Below are 13,832 nucleotides of genomic sequence, written 5' to 3'. Positions count from 1 at the left end.
AGAGGTGGCTGGGTGCAGGACTGGGGTTTGAGTGTGTAAGGGAGGTTGCTGGGTGCAGGGCTGGGGCATGGGTGTGTGTGAGGTAGGTTGCTGGGTGCAGGGCTAGCGTATGGGTGTGTTGGTGAGGGAGGTTGCTGGGCGCAGGGTTGGGGTTTGGGTGCATGAGGGAGGGAGCACGGCTGTGGTATATTGTGTGAGGGAGGTTGCTGGGTACAGGTCTGGGGTAAGGGTGTGAGAGGCTCGGTGCAGAGATGTGCAGGTGTGTATCAATGGCAGGCATGCTGATGTGACTGGCCTTGGTGGCACAGAGGGAGAGGGCGAAAGATGAGTAGGTCACCTGTATCCACACCCACAGGTGTGGGATGTCTAGTTTGTAACATGGAGTCACTCGGCAGATGAGGTTGTTGCACTGCTTCATATGCAGGAGTTATCCTGTACCTGCTGTTTGCTGGGACCGAGCCACATTCCAACATTCTTCAAACCAGGGGAGGGGACACTGAACAGGCCACAGATGCTACTGAAGTAGGTAAGCAGAATACAGCTGTGGCCAACAGTGGGGAGAGAGGGGGTCTGGCATGGATACCGGGAGAAGAGAGAACACAGAGGGTTGAAATAAAGAATGTAGAGTGTACAAGAAAATGTAAATAGAATATAGAAACTGGCAGAACGGGGCAGAGATAGAGGCATAAGGGGCACAGATGGAGGCTCTGAGAAACAGAAGAGACAACGATGCATCAGAAGTGGCACAGATGTGGCAGAAGGGGCACAGATGTGGCAGAAGGGGCACATATGAGGCAGTAGAGGCACAGATAGAGGCAAAGAAAAGCAGAATGGTGCACAGGTAGAGTCTTAAAGAGGCAGAAGGGGCAAATATGAGACAGTAGAAGCACAGATAGAGGCAAAGACAAGCTGATAGAGGTGGGAAGATATGTGACTCTTCATGGCTGCCAGCATCACCTGTACAATCTGTGTTTATGTCAGTGAGCCTATCTACTGTACAACCTATGTATATGTGTCAGTGTTCTTGTCAATGGGTATGCCATTTATTAAATGAGTCTAGTTTATCTAGAGCCATGTCTGAATATTTCTAAACCAGATATTAAGCATTCTTATTACATTCCAGCCTGGTTCTGGGGGCAGGCAACGTGTAATGTTTGTAAGGGGCTCTACTATGGCATAATGGGGGTCATTCCGAGTTGTTCGCTCGCTAGCAGATTTTAACAGCATTGCACACGCTAGGCCGCCGCCCTCTGGGAGTGTATCTTAGCTTAGCAGAATAGCGAACGAAAGATTAGCAGAATTGCGAATAGAAAATTCTTATCAGTTTCTGAGTAGCTCCAGACCTACTCACAGATTGCGATCAGCTCAGGCCGTTTCGTTCCTGGTTTGACGTCAGAAACACACCCTGCGTTCGGCCAGCCACTCCCCCGTTTCTCCAGACACTCCCGCGTTTTTTCCTGGCACGCCTGCGTTTTTCCGCCCACTCCCAGAAAACGGCCAGAAACACCAACTTCCTGTCAATCACACTCCGATCACTTCAACGATGAAAATTCTTAGTTCGGATGTGAGTAAATCTACTAAGTTTTGTGCTAAAATACTTACCGCATGCGCACTGCGTACCGTGCGCATGCGCATTTTTGCCTTAAACGCTCCGTTGCAAAAATCAGCAAGAGCGAACAACTCGGAATGACCCCCAATGTGTATAAGAGGCTAAGATGAAGCTCCAGGCCTGCTTTGACTGCACGGAATGGGGGTCTTCGAAGCCTCGGCAACTGACCTGAACGACCTGACAGACACTGTCACATCCTACATCAGCTACTGTGAGGACATGTGTGTACCTACCAAGACTTACCGCATTTACAACAACAACAAGCCCTGGTTCAACGTTCAGTTCACGCAACTTCGTCGGGCCAAAGAGGAGGCCTTTAGCAGCGGTGACAGAGCACTATACAACCGTACTAGGAACTCTCTGACTAAACGAATCTGGCTAGCAAAAAAGCGGTTCTCGGAAAAGCTGACAAACGATCTCTCCACCAATTAACCCCGTATCTGTATGGAAAGGAATGCAATCCATAACCAACTATAGGAAAACATCAAAGTCCACCACCATTCACCAAGACCTAGCAGACGAACTGAACCACTTTTATTACAGGTTCACAAAAGATGTCCCTTGCAACCCAAACAATCACCTCTACGATGCCCCGAACACTGACGGCCAACCCCAGGCACTGCAAGTCGCCCAAGAAGAGGTGGAGGCATTATTCAAAAAGGCCAAACCCAGGAAAGCTAAGAGTCCTGACGGAGTGTCACCATCTGCCCTAAGAGCATGTGCGGGTCAGCTCGCCCCCATATTCACCAAGATCTTCAACAAATTGCTGGAGCTACAGAAAGTCCCTTCCTGCCTCAAAAGGTCTACTATCGTCCCGGTTCACAAGAAACCCTCTATCACGAACCTGAACAACTACAGGCTGATACCACTGAGGTCTGTGGTCATGAAAACGTTTGAGCATCTGGTTTTGAATCACCTGAAAATGGTGACTGGCCCCCAACTTGACCCCCTGTAGTTCGCCTATCGATCGAATCGGTGTGTCGAGGATGCAGTCAACCTGGGCCTGCACTACATTCTACAGCACCTAGACATTCCCGGTACCTACGTGAGGGTCCTGTTTGTTGATTTCAGATCGGCCTTCAATACAATCGTCCCCAGCATCCTCCACCACAAATTACTTTGCCTAGGGGTCCCAGAAGCTACCTGTTCCTGGATAGTAGACTTCCTGACAGATAGGACACAGGTGGTGAAAGCGGGGGAATTCACCTCTCAAGCGCAGTCCATTAGTACAGGGGCCCCTCAGGGCTGTGTCCTCTCACCCCTGCTCTTCTCCCTGTACACAAATGACTGCACCTCAGAGGCGCAATCAGTAAAGATCATCAAATTCGCCAATGACACCACCATCATCGGCCTCATCAAGGACAGGGACGAATCAGCCTATAGACGGGAAGTAGACAGGTTGGCCCAGTGGTGCATCCACAACAACCTTGAGCTCAACCCCCTCAGAACTGTCGAGATGATAGTGGACTTTAGGAAGACATCATCTAGTGCACCTCCGATAACGATTGCTGACAGTGTGGTATCACTAGTGGACTCCTTCAAGTTTCTAGGGACCACAATCTTCCGGGACCTTAAATGGGGGTCCAACGCTGACGCCACTGTTGGGAAAGCACAGCAGAGGTTGTTCTTCCTCAGGCAACTAAGGAAGTTCAACATCCCACAGAAGCTTCTGCTCCTCTTCTACTCCGCGACTGTGGAGTCGGTACTGTGCGCCTCGAAACTGGAATGGTACAGCTCCACCAGTGTGAGGGACAGATGCAGGCTCCAAAAGGTGGTCAGAACCACAGAGAAGATCATCGGGCTGACCTTCCCTCAGTCCAGGACCTGTACCTGTCCAGAGCTAAAAAGCGGGCAACGAAGATAGTAAAAGACCAGCTACACCCCGGCCACAGCATATTTAACTTGCTTCCTTGAGGCAGGCGTTACAGGGCCATCCCCGCCAAGTCCACCAGAAACCTCAAAAGTTTCTTTCCCCAAGCGGTCCGCCTGCTGAACTCCTGAACATTGACTGACTAGACATACATATAACTAACCGGTGTCCCTACGGTATACCTATCTGTGTGACTTTATTCCTCCCCCCCTCCTGCTTATCTGTTACCTACTTGGCTGTTGTATAGCAAAACGAAGACAAATTCCTAGTATACGCAAGTATACCTGGCCAATAAAGCTGATTTTGATTCTGATTCTGTGGTGTAACATGTATAAGCGACTCTACTTTGGTGTAACATGTATAATGGGTACTACTGGTGAAATGTGAATAACGGACTCTACTGAGCGGTGTAATGTGAATTGGTACTATTGTGTGGCCATAACCCTTCCCCATGAAGCCGTGCCTTATATATTCCACTAAGGGGTGCCAAAATATTTATTTGCCTACCACAAAAATTAGGCTCTGGGCAGGAGCAATGTAGTAGAATCCTTAGCGCGTTTCCCCGCCTGACAGACATTATCACAGCTTCCTCAGCGCTATCGTATGAGAGTGTTTCTTTCTGTTGGCTAATCTGGTGATATTGTTTAAATTTTCTAAACTAATTTCATCCACTTACTTGTCACCAGATGAATCTACTATGGTCTCAGATCGAATAGCTAAGGCATTTCTTCAATATTATGAAATGCTGTATGCTGCACCTGCAGATAGTCCTATTAGTGGCATAGAGTTTCTTAGATAAGCTCACCTTTGCAAGCATACTGCTCAGGATAATTAGATTATTTTAACACCTATTATGGATCAAGAGATCACCTTGGTTATTAAAACATTACCCACTGGTAAAACACCATGTCCGGATAAACTCACAGCTAATTACTGTATTATTTGAGATGTGACCTGACCATTTTTGATGGTTTTGGTCATCCATTTTTTGTTTTGGATTTCGGCCATGACTGGTTTTGGTTCTGGTTTTGGATTTACAAGCTAAAATCACACCATTTGGGCCTTTTTTGATCCAGAGTATTGTTAACTCAATAACATTCATCATAACATTTTCAGGAGAGATGAGTGGTTCGGATTGCTTGGAATCTGATCGGCTCCGAACATTGGCAATCCGGGTCCACCCGAGCTGCGTTCCCACCAGACCTGGATTCGACATCGAGGCCGAATGTTATATTCCCAGTGTCAGATTCTCGCGGGACTAAGAGTCCATATAAAGCGACGTGGTCGAGACTCAGTGTCATTTTACTCATTGCACGCTGATGAATGCTCTGCTGTTATGGCTGTGCTTTGTCCATCCAGAGACTCCAGACTAAAGGGGTACAGCAATAACCCTGTCGGCAGCGCAACTGTGCATGCGCAGGCACCGTCCTGCATGTGCATGGCCACTTAATGTGATTGGCACGCCATGAGTGCGAACACCTCTGCCTGATTGACAGGCAGAGGCGTTTGTGGGGCGGGCTACAAAGGAGCATTGCGCAGGCGGGGGAAAACGGTGGTGAGTCAGCAGGATTTTTAGGGCAGCTGCGTGACATCATGCACAGCCACTCTGATGAGAAAAGTTGCAGCTGACTGTCTGCATATGCAGCCTAGCTGTGGCAGCAGGGGTTTGTCCACAGTTGTTGCAACCGCAATTAAATTGCAGTTGCAGCCACTGGGCAGGCCATTCTGCACTCTGGGTGGCCTTGTCCTGCTATGGGCGACCCTTAGCATGCAAAATAAAGGATTGCAGATTCTGCTTAAAAGCAGAAATGCAATCCTTTATGTACTGAATAACCCCCTTATTGTGGCTGTGCAGTAGTGACTGTAGTGACTGTACATAGGGGCACACTGTGGTGTACTCTGCTGTTTAGGCTGTGCTGTGTGTTCATCCATCCAGAGACTCCAAACTAATTGTGGCTGTGCAGTGTGCAGTATATTGACTGTATAAGGGCACACTGCACTTTACTCTGCTTTTTAGCCTGTGCTATGTCCATCCAGAGACTCCAGACTATTTGTGGCTGTGGACTGTGCAGTATATTGACTGTATATAGGGGCACGCTGTGCTGTACTCTGCTGTTTAGGCTGTGCTGTGTCCATACAGAGACCCCAGACTAAATGTGGCTGTGCAGTATAGGGACTGTATATAGGGGCTGCTGCACTATACTCTGCTGTGTCCATCCAGAGATTCCAGACTAATTGTGGCTGTGCAGTATCATGACTGTGTATATAGGGGCATGCCACATGCTGCTGAGTGTTGCACTGTACTCTGCTGTATTGGCTGTGCTTTACTCAAATGCACTTTATGCATGTGCATCTATAAGTCTTGTGATCTGCGCAGTTTGAACCAAGCTGCAAGTTTAAAAAGAAAAAAAGAAAAAATACATATCTATTGTTTTTTTACTGGTTGCTTGGTGCACTTTACTCAAGTGGGTTTTGTTCACATGCATCTATAAGCCCTGTGATCCTCGCAGTTAAAACCGAGCTGCAAGTTTAAAAATATAAAAGTAAAAAATTCATATCTATTGTTTTTGTACTGGTTGGTTGGTGTGCTTTACTCAAGTGTGCTTTGTTCATGTGCATCTATAAGCCCTGTATCCTGCACAGTTCAAGCTGAGCTGCAAGTTTAAAAAAATAAACATGTTTTTTTATATCTATTGTTTTTGTACTGGTTGGTCAGTGTACTTTATTTAAACGCACTTTGTCCACGTGCATCTACAATCCCTGTGATCTGTGCATTTCAAAACATGCTGCAATTTTAAAAATAGAAAAATATTAAAATATGTATCTATTGTTTTTGTACTGGTTGGCTGGTGTGCTTTGTTAATGTGCATCTATAATCCCTGTGATCCATGCAGTGATCTGCGACTTGACAGATGTATAACTATCAGTTTAGAGAAGAGCAACCAAATACTAGTGCAGCAGCTGCTGCCACCAGTCATGATGATGATGCTATTCCAGCAATGCCATCTACTACAGCCAAAGCTCAAGGGCATAATGGGTCTAAGTCAGGGCATCTAAAATAAAAAATCCAATATACAGTGTTAAAGAAAAGGCAAGAATTGGTGCAGAAAAACATAAAATTGTCAACATACCATTCACCACACGCAGTGGCAAGGAAAGTCAGTGAGGCATCTTCTTCTGCTACTTATGATGAGGATTATGTACACACTGAGGGTGAGGATGGCAATGATGATGACATCTTGCCAAGTAGAGCTGTTGCCTTAAGTCGATTTGTAACTTGTTTTATGGGAGCCCAAACAAACCAAGCACTTCAGCCAGAAATGTTAATCCCTGTTGCTGAAGTGCTTGGTTTGTTAAATTGTGCATATTCTTTTTAATATCCAACATAAGGGCACTGCCTTTCATTCCTGCCACTCAGCTGAGTGGCCAAGTTTCCTTGTGTGTTATAAATTGCCATGTGTTTGTGCCGATGCTCTGTCGTTTAGTAACCAACCAGCTCACTGCAGACTTTGGCCAATAATTTTGAAAACAATATTGTGAGCTGTGATGTTGTCAAAATTAATGTGAAATTACTGGAAATTTATATCATTGAGGTTACTAATAGTCTATGAACAAAAAAGGCCCAAATTACATGATTTTTACTTTTTTTTTGTTAATTTTTGAAAAATTCCAAATCCAATCACGGCAGTATGGCAAATCCAAATCCAAAGCTGGATGACGAATCAGAGGCATATCCAAATCCAACAAAAATGGTCCAGCATACTTCTTTAATTTTCAGTCAATGTTGACCACTGCACAGCTCACAAAATGTTTTTATCTACTTTAGGCCAAAGGATGCAGCGAGCTGGCTGGTTACTAAGCGACAGATCAGCGGGACAAACATCCCAGTTTATAGCACATCTAAGAAACATTGATAGAAACATACAGCAGTGACAGAAATGAAAAGTGGTGCAAGATAGAATTGTCTTTGAACAGAGTTGCACTGGGGTACAGCACAATGGGGTGCAGTGCGCAGAACAGTATAAACAAATTATACAACTATATATATATATATTTTTTACCTTTTTTTATTGGAAGCTCTAATCACATTGTGTGAAGTCAGACCACTTTTCTACAGATGCACTGGGGTACAGCATACTGGGGTGCAGTGCACAGAACACTTTTTTTCTTTTTTAAATGGCAGCTTGAGTCACACTGTGTGGAGTCAGACCTCTTTTCTGCATGCGCACTTTGGTACTACAGCATACTGGGGTGCAATGCACAGTACAAACTAATACAACAATTATTATTTTTAATTTTTTAAACTGGTAGCTTGGCTCACACTGCATGGATTCAGATTGCTTTAATGCATATGTACTGGGGTACTACAGCAGACTGGGGTGCATTGTACAGTACAAATACAATTTTTTTTAGTTTTTATTTAAACTTTTTTATTATGTTTTTACTGTTTTTGCCTTCAAATATGAAGTCGCACTGTGAACAGAGTGGGTGGGGACTGCAGAGTCAGTGTAGCACCACTGTGATGGAATTACACTAAGGGGACTGGACACAGCTTGTGGATGGACCGAGCACAGTCACTTAGATGGACACAGTGACAGCAGCACAGCCCCTTAGATAAGGGGCATTTCTAGAGAGGAGGAGGCCCATGTGCAGGCTCCATCTGTGCCCCCTCTTATCTAGCTGGCAGCGCTTAGCTCTGGGCACTAGGGTCCCTAGGGCTGTCCCAGAATCTACAGCACATGCACAGATCTCCATGAAAACGGTGTGGTGGCCATTTTACCAGTGATTTTTCTACTGTCCATGCGCAAAACACCGGGAAAATGATGTAGTGCCATTTGCTGCTGTGCTGCAGGACTCTGGTGGGTAAGTATTAAAAATGATGGTTGCCGAGTGTGTGGTGTGGACTCCCTGGACGCCGGGGGACCATTTGGACTGCACACACTGCACCCATTATAAATACGCCAGTGCCTTAGATGGACACAATGACAGCAGCACAGCTCCTTAGATGAAGACAGTGACAGCACAGTCACTTAGATGGACACGGTGACAGCACTTGTATTCCGCACAGCTACTTGGATGGACGCCGCAGACCAACGTGCAGCATACAGCAACGTGACTGAAACTAAATTTTTGCTGAGTCCTGGCCATAGTTCCCTTATATGGAATCCAAAACTTGCAAGAATCTGACACTGGGAGGATGATGTTCGACTTTGATTTGAAATCAGATCCCGTTGGGAAAACCTGATTTGACTCAGGTCCCCTAGTTTAGAGCGGTTCAGGCTTAAATTAATCTGAACTGCTCATCTGTACTTATTATAAATTGCTTTCCCCCCATATTTTCCCATATCTGTCCTCTTAATACAACTATATTCTTAGGGGGGTATCCAATTAGCTGTGATAACATGATCCGTGATCATGGTTAATGTTATCGCACCTACAGTATCTCCTGAAAAATTGGGTTATCGCAGCCTGTACACTCTGATTTATCTCACCTATCCTATTCCAAAACAGCGATAACTGGAATCGCACGATAATTTTAGCTGACAAAAGCTGGGATAAGTATAGGAGACAGTGAGGAAATCTGACACTACCCCGCAAAAAGCCAAACTAACATAGGAAAACATTACAGAAGTCTACAAGTGGCAATAATAAAACTGGTGTCATTAAATTGGGTCAAATGGCTGTTATATCCATTTTTTTTAAATGTTGAAAAAATTACAGAAAGATTATTTTTTTTAGCAAAATAAGTGCTCTCATTAAATTTGGGATACATAAAAATGGGTATAAGTATATATTAATTATAAGTATATATTAAGTATATATTTAGGGGACTTTTAAACGGTATCCGGTCTTTAGGTTAGCGACACTTACATAGTTGTTGAGGTTGAAAAAAGACAAATGTCCATTGAGTTCAACCTGTATTATAGTTTTTATATTAATTAAATGCTGTATCACTGGATATTTTTATCTGCTAGGAATTTATCTAATCCATTTTTAAATTTATTGATTGAGTCCATCATTACTACCTTCTCTGGCAGAGAATTAAAAAATCCTTACTGTTCTTGCTGTGAAGAACCCTTTTCTCCGTTGAGTATGGAATTTTTTTTCTTCTAACCTCAGGGGGTGTCCTCATGTCCTATGTAGTGTTTTTTTGATAAACAAATCATTCGTTTGATAAATCCTTGTATTATCCCTTAAAGTATTTATAAATATTAATAATGTCCCCTCTCAGTCGCCTCTTTTCCAGTGTGAACATATCTAACCTTTTTAAATCTTTCCTCATAATCCAGTGCCTCTAACCCTTTAACCGGTTTAGTGGCTTGCCTCTGACCCCTTTCGAGTTCCAATATATCTTTTTTATAGTGTGGTGCCCAGAACTGTACACAATATTCCAGGTGTGGCCGCACCAATGATTTATACAGTGGCAGGATTACACTCTAATCCCATGTCTCCATACCCTGTTTTATGCATGCTGACACCTTATTAGCTTTTGTTGCTGCATTTTGACATTGTGTACTGCTACCAAGTTTATTATCGTTGAGCACTCCCAAATCTTTTTCAACTCCCGTTATCCCTACAATTCCCCATTTAGTTTATAGGCTCCCTGATTGTTCTTAGTCCCAAAGTGCATAACTTTACATTTGCCTATATTGAACCTCATTCTCCATTTATCCGCCCAGACCTCAAGTCTAGATAAGTCATTCTGTAGAGACTCAACATCCTTGTCTGAATTAATGACTCTACATAGTTTTGTATCATCTGTGAAAATTAACACTGTGCTTTCCAGTACCTCTCCTAGGTCATTAATAAATATGTTAAACAGCAATGGCCCGAGTACTGAATCCCATTCATAGTACATCCCATTAATACCCACTCGCTGTTCCCAATTGAACAGTCAATTACTCACCCAAGTACAAATAGTGTTTCCTACCCCAAGCTCTCTTAATTTGAGAATTAGTCTCCTATGTGGAACTTTGTCAAAGGCCTTAGCGAAGTCCAAAAAGATCCCATCCACTGCTTGACCCTGATCAATATTATCGCTCACTTTCTCGTAGAAGCTTATTAAGTTAGTTTGACATGACCTGTCCTTCACAAAGCCATGTAGATTCCTAGTAATAACCTTGGAGGTATCCAAGTACTCTAGTATGCTATCTCTTAATATACCTTCTAGTATTTTCCCCACTATAGATGTCAAACTTACTGGTCTATAGTTCCCGGGGTGCGTTTTAATACCCTTTTTAAATATTGGAACTACCTCGGCTATACGTCAGTCCTTTGGTATAATTCCAGATCTAATTGACTCGCTGAAAATCAAATATAGAGATTTCAATATCTCTACGTTAAGTTCCATAGAACCCTGGGGTGGAGTCCATCCGGCCCAGGAGATTTATCTTCATTTTACTTAGTCTCTCCCAGACTACTCCCTCGAGTACCAAGCAACGGGTCCTCTTTCGTGAATACTAATGAAAAGAATTTATTAAATAAATCTGCTTTTTCCCTATCATCATTAATCAAGACATCCAACTCGCCCTTTAAAGGCCAAATATCTTCCCTTTTTAATCTTTTACCGTTTATATACTTAAATATTTTTTTGGGTTTATTTTGCTCTCCTTTGCGATTTGATATTTGTTTTCTATTTTAGCTGCTCTGATTGCTTTGTTACATTCCTTGCAGAATGGTAATAATTCCACCATTCCGTCAGACTTAAATGCTTTGAAAGCATGCCTTTTTTTATCCATTTGTTCCTTGACCTTCTTATTAAGCCACATCGGTTTGAATTTCCTACTCCTGTTTTTGTTGACTTTGGGAATACACAAATGAGTGTACTTATTGAGCGCAGTTGTAAAAATGTCCCACATTTCAGCAGTATTCTTACCATGAAATACAATTTCCCAATTTATGTCCTTCATTGATTTTTTCAGCAATATGAAATTAGCTTTCCTAAAGTAAAAATTCTTAGTTAAACCCTTATATTGTTGTTTTTGGAAGCTGATATCAAATGTGATTGCTATTTCCTAGGGTCTCCCCTACTTGAGTATTTGTTGTTATTTCCTCATTATTTGTTAGTACTATGTCCACTATAGCCCTTTGCCTAGTTGGTTCCTTGATTACCTGGGACAAGTAGTGATCTTTTAGCATGTTTAAGAACCTGTTACCCCTAGCTGTATTTACTGTTTTGGTGTTCCAATTTATGCCCTGGTAATTAAAGTCAATAATGACATCCCCCATTCCTGCAGCTTTTTCAATTTGCTGCAAGAGTTGTAATTCATCAGACACACTAATATCTGGAGGTTTATAGCATGTCCCTATTCAAAGTTTTTTTGTATCTTTACCCCCACTCGAAATCTCAACCCATAATGACTCTACGTTATCTCCAGTCCCTCGTAAATGACCTCCTTTAAATATGGTTTTAAGAATGCTTTAACATAAAGACAAACACCCCCTCCCTTTTTATTAGTCCTATCTCTCCTGAACAGGGTGTACACCTCAATGTTTGGCACCCAGTTGGGAGAATCTTCTCACCATGTCTATGTAATGCCTATTATGTCATATTGGTCATTAAGTGCAATTGTCTCTAATTCCCCTATTTTCCATGTTAGGCTTCCTGCATTTGCAATCATACACTTAAGTTTAGTAAATCCCTGATACGCATGTTTTGTTGTAGAAAATGTTTCCTTAGGAACCTGGGTTTCTCTTAAATTACCATTGCTGACTATTTTTCTCCTTCCCCCCTCTCCACCCCATTATACTTTATCCATCCCACTATTCTTCGCTCTCTAGTTGTCCCACTAATTCTTTCTAATCCCTCCCCCTAGGCACCTACTTTAAAATCTCCTCCAACCTTCTAACCATCTTTCCCCCAGCACCGCTGCCCCCTCCTCATTCAGGAGCAGTCCATCATGACAAAAAAGACGGCACCTGACTGAGAAGTCCACTCAGTGTTCTAAGAACACAAACCCCTCTTTACTATACCAGTCCCTGAGCCACACATTTACCTCCCTAATTTCCCTCTGCCTCCATTGCCTTTAATTTTTGGCCTCGGTCCCTATAATCTTTCTTAAGGACATCCAACCTACCACTAAGTTTGTCGCAGGTGCCAACGTGAACCAAGACCGTCGGGTCATTCCCGGCCCCTCCCAATAATCTTTCTACCCGGTCCGCAATGTGCCATTCCCGAGCACCCGGGAGACAACATACTTTTCGGCGATCTAGGTCCCGGTAGCAGATTGCCCTGTCTGTCTTCCTGATAACAGAATCCCCTACCACCACAATTTGACTACATAGGTACCTATTTTTATTTTGTTCCTTTTGTCCTGGAGGGACCGCTCCTCAGGTTGCTAGAGGGAACGGTATCCTCCAGTGCCATAATTTCCTCACTGCTATCCCCAGAATCTTTGTCCTGTTGGGCAAATTTATTGGGATTTGGCAGATCGGAGATGACCTGTCTCCCCTTCTTCTTCCTTCTAACCGTGACCCAGCAAGCTGCCTGATTGCCTCGTCTACCGGTGTCCCCCCTTGCAACTCCTCCACCTTTCTATCTTAGCTCAGTTCGAGATTGTGAATACTCCTTGCGTAACGGTTTGCTCTAGATCAGTTACCTGGGCTTCCAGGGCAACAATTCGCGTACACCTAGTGCAGATGTATTCACACTGGGCCGTTTGCTCCAGGTGCGCATACATCATGCACGACATGCACTGAGTGAGATTCCCAACATGGACACCCCCATTTTGCCTAAAAACTCTAACTACCTGTACCTTTCTAAAAACAATATAATACAAACAATAACGACTATGTAATACAATACAAACAGTACAGTCTATGCTACACAATATGATACTATAGCCTACCCGTGGAAAGAGACAATTTTCAACACAGTAAACTAATTGGTAATGCAATGTATAATGTATAAGAGTGTATCAATGGAAAACAGTCAAAAAAACAAAAACAAAAAACAGTCAATACAATAATAAATATGATACTTGCGTATTCCGGGAGGAGTCACGACCACCTGCAGCAGCACCTACTTACTGGTACCAGCTTCCCCTGGTTGGCTCTTTCCAGCAGCCCTGCTCCAGCCTCAGTCAGACCACTGCTGCTTTCTCTCCCGGCACCTTGCTCTGATGCCTCCCCCGCTGGTGGTTCTGCTGTTTCTGCTCCCCCCTAGTGATCCCCTGGTGCCCGGCTTTCTCAGTTGCTTAGTGTGCTTCCCGTCTCCTGTCTCCTGGGATCAGCACCACCTGGGTTCCGACCAGCTCACAGCACCGATCCCCCTCTGACCTGCAGGAGCACGTCCTGCTCGTGCTCCCTGGTGCCCAGCAACCAGCAGCCGTCACTTCTGGTTCCGTGTCCTCA

The sequence above is a fragment of the Pseudophryne corroboree genome, chromosome 4 (genome assembly GCF_028390025.1).
Source record: "Pseudophryne corroboree isolate aPseCor3 chromosome 4, aPseCor3.hap2, whole genome shotgun sequence".
In the NCBI taxonomy this organism is placed as follows: Eukaryota; Metazoa; Chordata; class Amphibia; order Anura; family Myobatrachidae; genus Pseudophryne; species Pseudophryne corroboree.
Note: the sequence above shows the minus strand (reverse complement) of the source record.